Below are 12,744 nucleotides of genomic sequence, written 5' to 3' on the forward strand. Positions count from 1 at the left end.
AAAGGTCGCCTCTAGGAGACGCTGAGCAATAATCTGCCCTGGCAAAGAAAAAAGTGATTTGGAATCTTAGCTGGCTGTGGCAGAAAGACGGGACAAGGAAACGGGCCTTGCTGTGGTTCTTTTACTGGTGTCCAGGACCCTCTGAGTGGGTGCTCCTGCTTAACCACGTCCCTCGCTGTCCGAAGCTCCTCTGTAGATCCTGTCTGTCAGATTCACCTGGTTGCCTCTGCGATGGAAGGTTCCTGGCCTGGATATGAAGGCTGCCTCCCCATTGCTCTCTGCACCTGTTCAAGAACACAGTCCACAAGGTGCCCAAGGCCAGGCCCTTCCTCCAACACGAATGTGGGGAGAGAGAAAGAGAAAATCTATTGTTGCCTTAAAAGAGGAAGACTCCCTAAAGCAAAGGTACTATAAAAATGCACAAACTGGGGGGAGGTATAGCTCAGTGGTAGAGTGCACGCCTAGCATGCACAGGGTCCTGGGTACAATCCCCAGCACCTCCATTAAAAGATAGGAAAAACAAAACAAAACAAAACCCCAAAAGACACCCAATTACCTCCCCCGCCAAAATAAATTTTTAAATTAAGAAATAAGAATTTTTAAAAGTTAAGAAAATAAAAAGTAAAAAATAAATTCAAAACATTGCACAAACCCTGGTTCTATCTTTTTAAAAAATATTTTATGTATTATTGCATTATTTAATTATTTTGTTTTGGCGGAGGGGAGGTAATTAGGTTTATTTACTTTTGGAGGAGGTGCTGCGGATTGAACCCAGGACCTCGTGCATGCTAAGCATGTGCTTTAGCACTTGAGCAATACCCTCCGCCCACAACCGGGCTCTGTCTTTTACCAGCCGACAACACAAATGATCTAACCTCTCTGGGTTGGGACGTCTGTCCTCATGAAGACATAACGACGTTCTGCACCGCGTGGGACTGCGGTGAAATTCGCTAACACACACCACTCAGCGCAGGGCCTCGCCCACAGTGAAGAGCCCTGTTCATTCGCTCAGAGACCCGCTCTCTACCAACTCTACAGTCGCAGCTGTACACCAACTGTATACGCTGACCTCTGCTTGGCTGCAGGTTCTTAACGGTTCTGATTTCTTGACACACTTTCATTAGAAATAAGTCCCATGAGGGGAGAGGTGTTGTCTGTTTTACTAACTGCCATAATCTCTGTGCTAACTCAGTATCTGTGGCAGAAACACACTGATAAACAAAGCTGAGATGCCAACGCTATTTGGAATAATTCTGTGTGCTTACTTGCAGGTTTGTGTCCAGGCAGTGCTGCATACACCTCCTTGTGTGCCATCATTAGTGCATGGTATCAAAGTCTATAGTAAATATACTGCTCACACAGGGGTGCTCAAACTTTTTGGTCTCAAAATTATTGACCCCAAAGAGCTTTTGTTTACGCAGGTTTATCTCTCTCAGTGTTTTCCATATTACAAATTAAGCTGAGGAGAAGGTAAATTTATTATCTAAAAATGGCAATGATAAACCCATCATGCTGGCATACATAGCATCTTCCTATGAAAAGTTCCAAAACAAAACTTTTAATGAGAAAAGTACATAGTTTTACATTTTTGCAACTCTCTCTGAATGCCTGGATGTATACAAGATGAGTGGGTTCTCTGCATTCTGTTGATGTGTCACACATTGTGTTTCCTCTGGGTAAGTCCAGAGAGAGAGAGAGAGTGAAAAAAGCAAATTTTCTTGTTATAACAATAGTTTTGACCGCACAGAGCCACTGAAAGGATATGGGAGGTTCCCAGGGTTCCAGACCAGGCTTTGAGACTGACTGCTTCCCCAGGGATGGCAAGAAAGCCCCATATTTGCTTCTACTATTAAGGGTGGTTTTATTGGACAAGTATCTGAGTTTCAAAACTAAACCCCATTCTAAATCATCTGCCTCTGTGTATATAGCTGGAATCTGCCAGATACCGTGGTTAATATAATGGCAAGGATACATCTGTGTGTGTATGGTGTGTGTGTGTGTAAATTATAGCTTCTCATAGGTGGGAGGCTACAAATCCAACATATCTCAAACAATCTCTTTATCTCAGCCCTAAACCTGTTTCTCAATAGTGACAGACTATAATTTTTCCTCTTCCAAATCCAAATCCCACAGACCCAGGCCTGGTCCATCTCTCAGACTGTAGGGCACACCGAGAAAGCCCACTTCACCTCAGTTTCTCCTAACCCCCTTTCCCCAAGCATGTCCTCAAAGTCATGCTTCCTCCTCAGAATCTTCTTTAGAAGAGCAGTTGGAAACTCCTTCCCCTCCGGCCTCGACGCAGAGTTCCCACGTGCCACTCCGCTGCTCGGAGGGCCCCTCACAGGGGGAGTTACCTGTTATGTGCAACCAGCCTGTATTAATTTTCCCTGTATCACTGAAATACACTGGAGAATAGAATTTCATCAGTTTATGGTCATTTGTAAAAGTCCTTTTACTAAACTAGGCGTTGGCTTTGTGCCACCTGCAGGGAGGCAGAGGCTGAGAGCATTAAAAGCAGGTGATTTTATCAATTACGTGGAATCCTACCACTTTACATCAAATGTTCTTCGTGAAGACCCACAGAAGGAAGGTCTTGGTGCCAAGGAAGAAAAGAAAACTGTTTCTCCTGCACCACGGGTTTGTTTTCTGATCACAAGGGCCCTCTGAGTCTTATTACTGATCATCCCCCAAAGCCAGCTCTGAAGCCCACACCCAGCAAACTGCCTGGATGTCACGACATCGTTTGGTGCAGCAACCTTGCCCCAAGCTCGCTCTTACATTTCTCCTTCTGCCTTGATTCCCCACCTTATCTATTTTAAATACTTTTGTACGCTGTGTGTTTCTATGATCCCTTTTGCAGCTGAGGCAGGAGATACATGAGTGAGTAAATAGGGTGAAACTTCAATCTACTTCAAGCCAAGCTTCTTCCATGAACCCCTGAAGAGACTGGGCCAAAATCAGTTGTAGGCCTTTGTTTTCTACCGTCCACACTGTTGCTATTATTGTTATTTTTAATGGAGATGCTGGGGATTGAACCCAGGACCTCGTACACACTAAGTATGTGCCCTACCACTGAGCTACCCCTTCCCTCCCTTCCACGGTCCATGTTACTAACTAGACTTCCGGATACATGTGAGCAGTTACTTACCATCACACACTTGCAATCACCACACACAGAACCCGCCTGGAAGGTGCCGGTTGGCAGGGGCTCTCCTGGGATTAGAGATGAAGAGGAATTCTGGGTAAGTTACCCACATGACCCTTACTTTTCACACATGCCTGAGAAATGCTATTGCCAGGGGGGAAACTGAGGCTCAGAAAGGTTCAGCAGGGGGAGAGGGTATAGCTCAGTGCTAGAATGCATGCCTAGCATGCACGAGGTCCTGGGTTCCATCCCCAGTACCTCCCTTAAAAAAATAAGTGTATGTATCTTTTTGAATTAATTCTTATTTTGTGGTTGTTTTTATTCCTTTTAAACTATGTAAGTTCAAAAGCTAAAGCTCTAAACGTTCTTAGAAATAATGAACAGTACATACATGTAAATGTTAAAAAACATGTGCAGCATAGTGTGTAAATGTATTTACATGCAATATGTTGCATACATGTAGTCAAATTGTAACAATTCTACCTAATAAAACTGAAAACTGAAAAAAGAAATACACCTAATTACTGTCCGCCCCCCCCAAAAGGCTCAGTAATGTGCCCAGAGCGACACAGACAGTGACAGCAGATTATGGAAGCAGGTCTGTGGTTCTCCAAAGCTCTCGGGAGTAGGTTCTCCTGGTGAAGAATCAGGGAGCTGTCCATTTATGATACGTGCACTTTTCTCTGTGTGTGTCACACTTCAACAAAATGTTAAAAAGAAAAGAAATAGGCCACGGGGCTCTTCTCTATCTCAGCGTGAGGTCAATGGGACAAAGCTCGTGCTGAGCAGAGCCGAAGGCGAAGCGAGCCCTGATGTTACGGCCTAAACAGGTCCACGTTGGTGGGATGCTTTATTTTTCTCAATTGTAAATTTTACTTATGGATTGTTGTAAATGGGGGAACTGGGGACTGAACTCAGGATCTTGTGCATGCTAAGCACATGCTCTACCACTGAGCTATAGCCTCCCCCTGGTGGGATCATTTTTAATAAATGAAATAGTAAACAGAATGAATGAATGGACTCTTGACTAGGCCTCCTCCACTCACGTATCCACCGTCCAAGGACAGAGGTGGGTCCGAGGATGGCTAAGTTACAACCCACTCCCATGGGCCCGAGGCCTTGTCGGGGGTCTAGAAGATGAAAAAAGTAACAAAGACGCTGACAACGACAGGTGCCTCTTCCTTTTAGCTTTTTGTTAGGTTTCCCTCTTCTGCGACGAAAACACGCATTAGCCAGTGGAGTCTCCCAAGGTGGGGCTCCTGCTTGGCGGGACGTGGGGTCCCCAGCAGGCCTGGCCACATTTTAGAAGAGTCTCTCCCATCACCTACCAGTGTACGTTTAGAAACGTGAAGTAATCTCACCAGCCTAAATAATGCGTAATTAGGAAGGTAAACCTGCCTTCAGAAAGAGAGTCTTGCCACATGAATCATTCTGAAGTCGAAATTCTTATGGCTTATTCACAACATGACTCAGCTTGGTGAGGGCAAGGCCGGAATCAAGTCAGATCGAAGAGGTCGAAGGCGCCGTTCTGGGTGTCGGGAGCTGAGTTCTAGGCTTGCCACCAACCCTCACCTGGAGCAAGTCTCTTAATGGGCAGGGCTCTCTGTGCCTTTTCAGCACGACGGAGAACTTGGGAGAGATGACTTGTAAGGTTTCCTGCGATCACACACTACAATTCTGAAGTGGCTGGAAAGTAATCAGACTGGCCTCCCGCCCGCCTGTGCTGTGATACCAGACCCTGGACCTCCGCCCGTGAAAATTAAGGCACCCACTCAGAACACAGGATGCCTCTGCACAGTGTAAGCGAATGGTGCCCGTGTGGGGACAGCTATGATGTTCCTTCACAAACCAGTCCTGGGCCTCCTCCTGTCCCTAGACAGTGGTCCACCTTGTTATAGGCCATGAACCTGGCCATGATAATATTAGCTCGGAAGGATTCTTACCTGGTCCAGGGGCCAGGCAAGGACAACAGAACCAGGGGATAAAACAGGGGAGGCCAGAGCAGTGAGTAGAACTCAGTGGTAGAGCACATGCTTAGCATGCACGAGGTCCTGGGCTCAATCCCCAGCACCTCCATTAAAAATAAATAAATATAAATAAATTTCTTTTCTTTTTAAAAATGGGGGAGGCCAATTAAACGATGAAAGACATTATAAGCCACTGAGATCTCTTTAAACCCCACAGTGAGCTTAGGGACTGGGTCGTCTGGGTCACCACTGGATGGATGGCAATTCTCCCCTAGAAAACAGGATGTACTTGATGTATAGCCAACAGCAGAAAATACTGTGGATCAAAGCTGGGTTCTGGAGAGAGGCAGGCATTATCTTCCAATCACAACCGCGACGCAGAAGTTATGTGACCCTGGGCAAGCTTCTTTACGTCTCTGAGCCTTAGTTTCCTGTTCAGTTGATGATCGACAGAAGCTAACAGAGAGGTTTCTTGTGAGAATAAATGAAAAAATATCCATAAACACTCAGCACAGAGCCTGGGGCAGGGCAGCAGCTCAGTGGACAGTAAGCCCTCTCTCCCACCCCACTGTCCTCTCACCCATACGTGGCATCTGCTAGGAAGTTACAGGTTTGTCTGATAGACTGTAATTCCCCGGGTATGCTTTCCTTCTGTGGAATCCCTACACAAGCCTTGAGCACTCTGAATGCTCAGTAAGGTCCTGCGAAAGGAATGAGTCAGTTACAAGGCACAGGACACAGCACCAAGGCACAATTTTGAGCCACAGAAACCCTGGGGGCCCATTTCTGCTAGAGACGAGTTTATTTTGTAATTAACAAAGGCCAGGATTTTGCTTTCAGGATCCACAAAGGCAATGACACTTCTGGGCAAGTTATTTAACCTCTCTGTGCCTCAGTTTCCTCTCCTATAAAATGGGGCTAATTATGGTCTGCTCGTGAGTTTAAACATGAAGTTCCTGATGCGTGGCACCTAATAGGTGTTAGCTGTATTACATCAAATCTCTCTGAAATTGTCCATCGCGTGATACGTGATTGATGAAAATCTGAGCCTCCCACACCATCTGCAGTGTTCCCAGGTCCTGTCTGCCGGTCAGTACCACCAAGGAATCTTTTAAGATATGCAAATCCCTGCCTCCTCCTCCGCTCGGGTCTTGGTCAAGCCCAGGAATCTGCATTTTCAACCAGCCCCCTGAGTGAGTCCCAGCGATGATCACCGGACTGACAAACACCGCCTGGAACACACGAAAGAAATCGGATCCGAAGGTGGGTGATTCCCCTCTCCCGCCAAGAGACGGATTTATGGTTTGGGTAAAAACCATTAAGAACACATTGGTTTTCTCGTTGGTTTCACTTTGAGTTTTGCGTCCTGCGACACAAAGTGAACTCGCACAGAGCCTGGGGCCTTGCCTCCCACGTGGGGAGGAACCGCCACGTGACCAGAAAGCTTAGAAGCGAAACCAGAGGCAGGCACAGGTTGAGGAGAATCTATCTATCTATATATGTATTTTTTTCCTTTCTTTTCATTCTTTAAAAAAAAATTGTGACTCCTCAGAGACATGTGTGACGTGTGACAGACTGCCGGCAAAGGAACAACATGAGTTTTCACCCAGAGAAATTTTACTTACACTGGACGCGAGTCTCCGGGTACAGAGCTGAGACTCCAATCTCAAAGAGTGTGGCACCTCTAGGTCAGAGCTTAGGGGGAGGAAGAGCCTCGGAAATCAGGCCTAAGAGGGTCTCAAGCGCACTGTGGGTGGTCCACAAGCAAGCAGGGAACTAGAATGATGTCACAAATTTAAAAGAAATAGCGGACTGAAAACAGCCTGATCTGCAAGATCAAATGAACCAGACTGCCAACATTCTCACACAGGTTTCCACAACAGCCATCAATGAGGTACAACAGTGTAAAGTCATGCAAAACGGGACAATGTTCAGTCCTGTGAGCCCAGAGCAGGGCGTGTGACAGGCAGCCACCCAGATGGAAGGGTCCACATTTTCGCCTGTTCCAAGCTGTATCTTGTGCAACACACACACTAAATAATTCTTCATCAAAGATTACCATAACCAGCTGATAAAACATACTAAATAAAAACACAATAACACAGTACACTCCCCAGAAAACTTATAAAATACCATTTACAACCACATCACAATTGTTAAGATTCTTAGGAAGATATATTATACCTATTTCTACATCTTATATATTTATATGTAGCAATGTATTTTATCTATATTACATACAGTTTTAGAAAATTATAAAAGTTTCTTGGGACACTGACGAGGAGATAAGTAAACATGGCAAAATCAGTGTTCATAGTAAGTACTAACATAACATACCTACTATGTGCCCATCAGGTATTAGGCACCTCCCACAGACTATATGCAACACATTTAATCATTTAAGCCTTCTGATTTCCCTGTAAGGTAGGTACTATTATTATTTTAAGGAAATAAGGAAACTGAGGCTCACTGAGAGCACACAGATTCTACAGGGCCACGTGCCCAGGAAAGGCTGGTGTCAGGATCTAAACCCAGGACGTCGGGCACCAGTCTTTGAGGACTGCACGTGGCCTTTCAATGTGGTGGACTTGCTGTTGTAAGCACGTCAGGTCTACAGATTCAGGGCAGTCCAAATAATAGCTCCGACAGGTTCTGTTAGGAAACTCGTTCTAAAATGTATAGGAATGGGCAAAAAGCCAGGAACCCAAGACATGCGTACTGGAAGAACATGCCCCCCCCGGGCATCAGGATTCACTGTGACCCTGCAATAAGTAAGGGATGGACAAAGGGACCAGTGGAAGGGGGAGTTCAGAAACCGACACAGCACAAGTGTCCATGTGACTGATGACACAGGCAGTGGGGACTCGAGATTATGTGGCTAAATAAGTAATCAAATAAACCGTGCCCGACAGCCACATACTCTGTAAGACAAAAAAATGAAAATTGTCCCCGACCTTACAACATTCACAGAAATCCATTTCCGATGATCAAAATACAATAAAATCACACGTGAAAGGCAAAACTCTAAAACAGACAGGAGAACAGCCTCATGAACCTGGGCTAGGGAAGACTTTTTTTAACAAGAGAGGGAAGTATTAGCCATAAAGGAAAAGATAGATAAATCTAATAATACTAAAATTAAGAGTTTGTGAGCATCCAAAGGCATCGTCGATGGGGTAAAAAGACAAGTCAAAATGGGAGGAGACATTTGCAGCACACATCGACTGAAGACGCGTCCAGACTGCAGACCCTACAGATCAGGAAGGAAGGACAACCTGCGCAAACGTGGGAAGACGCTCTGAAAAAGGGTCTCGGAATGGCCAGTAAGCTTTACTATTTATCAGGGAGAGGCAAACTGAAACCACAACAAGACACCATTTCATGTTCTTCAGATTGGCAAAAATTAGAAAGTCTAACAGTACCAAGTTCTGGTGAAGACGTGGAGCAGTAAGAACTCTCATTCACTGTTACAGGGAGTATGAACCAAAACAAGTCCTTCGGAAAATAGTCTGGAATTACAGTGAAGTTAAAAATACAAATAGCCTACAACTCAACAATCCGCCTCCCACAATACACACACCCAAAAAGAACTTTTGCACAAATGTACTAGAATATATATATATATGAGTGTTCTTGACAGCCATTTTCGTAAAAGCCAAAAGCTGGAAACAGTTCAAATGTCCATCAACAGGACAATGGACAAACTCATGATTGTAGGACACAGGAACCCTGAACAATGACCCTGCACGAACCACAGGTATAGGCATGAACTTGGCAAAGTCTCACAATTTGATTGTTGATGAAAACAAATGAGTAAAAAGTAATATATACCATGGGGAAAACTGGGGAAGGGATAAATTAGGAGTTTGGGATTAACACATATAAAATAGATCACCAACAGGGGCCTACTATATAGCACAGGGAATTATATTCAGTATCTTGTCATAGCCTATAATGGGAAAGAATCTGAAAAAGAATAGATTTGCATATATATATATATATACAAACCTAAATCACTTTGCTGTACTGAAACTAACAGAACATCGTAAATCAACTATACACCAATAAAAATTTTTTTCAAAAATTTAAAGTAATATATAGCAAACACTTGCAAAACTAAAAGAAGTCACTGGAGGATGCCCACATAGCTGTGAGCTTCCTGCAGACAGAAGAGCGCGGTGGTTCTAAGGAGAGACGGTTCTAAGGCAATGCTCTATTTCTTAATCTGCGTGAGGGTTACATGCATGCCCACTTGCTAATTATTCTTTAAACTATATATTTAGTTTCTACATTCTTCTGCATGTAAGCTGTATTTCATAATTTCTGACTATCCTCTTAAGAAGGTGCATGACTGCCTGTGTCCTGAGTAGGAAAGAGGCCTGCTTTTTAACCAGAAAAGCACACCACGATCAAACTTTCAAATGTGAAAAATTCAATGATGTATTTCAAAAGATCGTCCATTAAAGACAGCAAGAATGTTCAGTTACAAGGATCCCTAAAGAAAAGTAACACTGCAGCTCACCAAACTCTGATTACACTACCGTTTTTATCAAAGACAAAAGATGAGGGCTGATAATTAGTGTGGATGTTGGATTAGATGACACACTGGAGGAATGACCATAAAAATAATTTAAAAAGAGATAACACATGCAGAACAAATACCTGAGGATGGCTTAGTCACAGTTTTCAAGGCAAGCTATAAAATTTTAAAATATGTAAAACCAATACTTTTCATCTAATAATTCTTTTATATTTCATTTTTGCCTTGAAAAAAATAATTCACAGCCAGACTTCCACTCTGACTGAAACTAAGTACAGAATTCTACAGAAAGTACAAATTATTTCCCCTTATGTCTAAACTCACGCTTCTAACAGCAAATAGATTTCTGCTCAGCTAAAGTTTTCTGAGAATGGTTCTACATTTGTTTTTACTAGGAGGCCACTTAAATCTTACCCACTTGTTTAGTAGCAAGGATTGAAACAAAATGTTTGCTGGCAAAACAAACACTGGTTTTAAAATTCTCCACTTGGGCTGCTGGATAAAACAGTTGTTTACTGAAACAACTGTTTTATTTGGAAAACGCCCGCCAGTGTGGACACTTTCCAAGAAATACACCAGGATGTGCTCGGATGGTGATGTCACGCGCTTGGTAGAAGTTGGCATTTTAGGGTAAGTTCACAAAGTTTACTTTCAGAGAACAGAACAACAATGGGAAAACCAACCTGTTAAAAAAAAAATTAATCCTCAAGGCCTAAAATGCTCTTACTGGGTCATTAAATAGACCAGTTCCATCCCCCCAAAACTCATCTCTTTACATAATCAAATTAGTTTTATAAATGACATCATCATCATTATCGTTTTAGAGCCAAGCCTCTTCCTTTCTATTTCTTCTATGCCTTTTGGCTCCCCTGTGGAACATGGCATGAAAAACCACTCCCATCTCTTAATAAGATACACTAGAACCTTGAAATGCCATTATGAGCCACAAAATAGGACTGAGCACAGGCAAGCCTAAATTGAAACCCATCCAAGGAGATTTACTTTCTTAAGTACCAAAAGGAAACATCCCAAAAGATAGTCCTGGGACCCTGTGGTTAGTTTCATATGGAGGCTCCAGTAAACACACTACATTTGACCAAATAAGATTCTGCCCCCTTACCCAATAGAGCTTAAGAATTTTCATCAATATTTTCCTGCTAATGTTAGGCACTAAGAAATAAAATGGATCATTGTTATAGTTTACAATAATGGTCTCCAAACTTTAAAAAAAATACATCCCCTATCTTTAATAAACATTCTGCATATAGCCAAGTATATGCATATTTTCTTTATAAATGACTTACTATGGTTAGGCATGACATAACATACACAGAAATGGACAGTGCCAAGGACTTGACAGGCATTCTCTAAAGAAAACACACAGCTGACCACAGGCACATGAGAAGATGCTCAGTGTCATTCGTCACCAGGGAAATGGAAATCAAAGCCACCAGACACCACTTCATACCCACTAGGGTGGCTGAAATCAAAAAACGGAAAATGACAACGGCTGGCAAAGATGTGGAGAAACTGGAGCCCCAGGACTTCGTTTCTGGGAACATAAAATGGTGGAGCCACTATGGAAACCAGTCTGGCAGTTCCTCAAAGGGTTAAACATGGTGCTACCACATGACCCAGCAATTCCACTCTTGGGTGGACATACACCCAGAAGAACCGACCAAGGGGATTTCAACTGACACTTGTATACCCACGTTCACAGCAGCATTACTCAAAATAGCCAGTGTGGAAACACCCCAAATGTTCATCAACAGATGACTGGATAAACAAAAGGTAGTGTATACACAGACAATAGGATGCTGTTCAGCCATAAAAAGAATGAAGTACTGACATGTGACAACATGAATGAACTCTGAGACCATTACGCTAAACGAAATAAGTCAGACCCCAAAGGACATATATTGCATGATTCCACTCATACAAAATGTTTAGAATGTGCCTAAGAGGCAGAGAGTAGATTAGAGGATAAAGGTGGACGTGGGGAGTTATTGCTTAACAGGTGCAGGGTTTCTGTTTGGGGTGATGAAAACTTTTGGAAATAAAGACGTGATGGTTGCACAACATTGTGAATGTAATTAATGCCACTGAATTGTACACTTAAAATGATTACAATAGCAAATATTATGCTATATCTTTCTTTTTGCCACAATTTTAACAAAGTCAAAAAAAAAAAGACAAGCTTGGGGGGAGGGTCCAGCTCAGTGGCAGAGTGTGTGCTCAGCATGCACGAAGTCCTGGGTTCAAGCCCCAGTACCTCCATTAAAATAAATAAACCTAATTACTTCTCCCCTCCCCCTCAAAAGGGAGAAGCTAAAAATACAACTGAGGTTCCAATATTTTCTTCTTAAATTCCACGGGGTCACCCTGTGTGCTCTGGGGCTGGGTGGGGGTGGAGGCCGAGTTACCAAAGACAAACCGAGAATTAGTGAATTGGATACTGGGGAGACGACGAGGTCTGAGTTACGGGAATGCCAACAACCCCAAGCGAATTTTATTTTTAATTCCAAAGGAAAGGGGACCCCATTCTGTGGCCTTTCCATAGAACTAAACGCAGACCCTCCATGAGTTCTGGCCATCCCTCAAGCCCCAGGCCTGGACACGAGACTCACTGCAAAAACACCAGGAAAACCCCTTCACTTCTACAGCGAAGTGTCCACTGGAATCCAGCTCACTCAGTGCGAGGGCGGAGGCTCTGCCTGACAAAACAGACTGTGCCTTCTCCATCGTTCTGTGGTCCCAGGTAAGACCCAAGCCCTACTTGAAATCCTCCTTTGCAAAGCTGTTGTCGAGGTGATTTTCATCACTTTTCCCCTCTCCAGTTCAGGAGCATCAACCATGGGGAAGAGTGACAGGAAATAATAAAAAGATTAACAGCTCAACAGCAGGCAGCACCTACAACTGCGTAAGCCCAGAGTGTCAAACATGAGGCTGGCCTAGAACCAAGGTAATCAAAAGGAAAACACACACGGGTCTGAGGAGTGAGGCTAACACTGCAGGAGGAAGAAGGCCCTGTTAACACAGAAATGCCACAGTAAAGGGCAGAGCTATAGAACAATACACACAGCACAGAAATT

The sequence above is a fragment of the Vicugna pacos genome, chromosome 20 (genome assembly GCF_048564905.1).
Source record: "Vicugna pacos chromosome 20, VicPac4, whole genome shotgun sequence".
NCBI classification, from domain to species: domain Eukaryota; kingdom Metazoa; phylum Chordata; class Mammalia; order Artiodactyla; family Camelidae; genus Vicugna; species Vicugna pacos.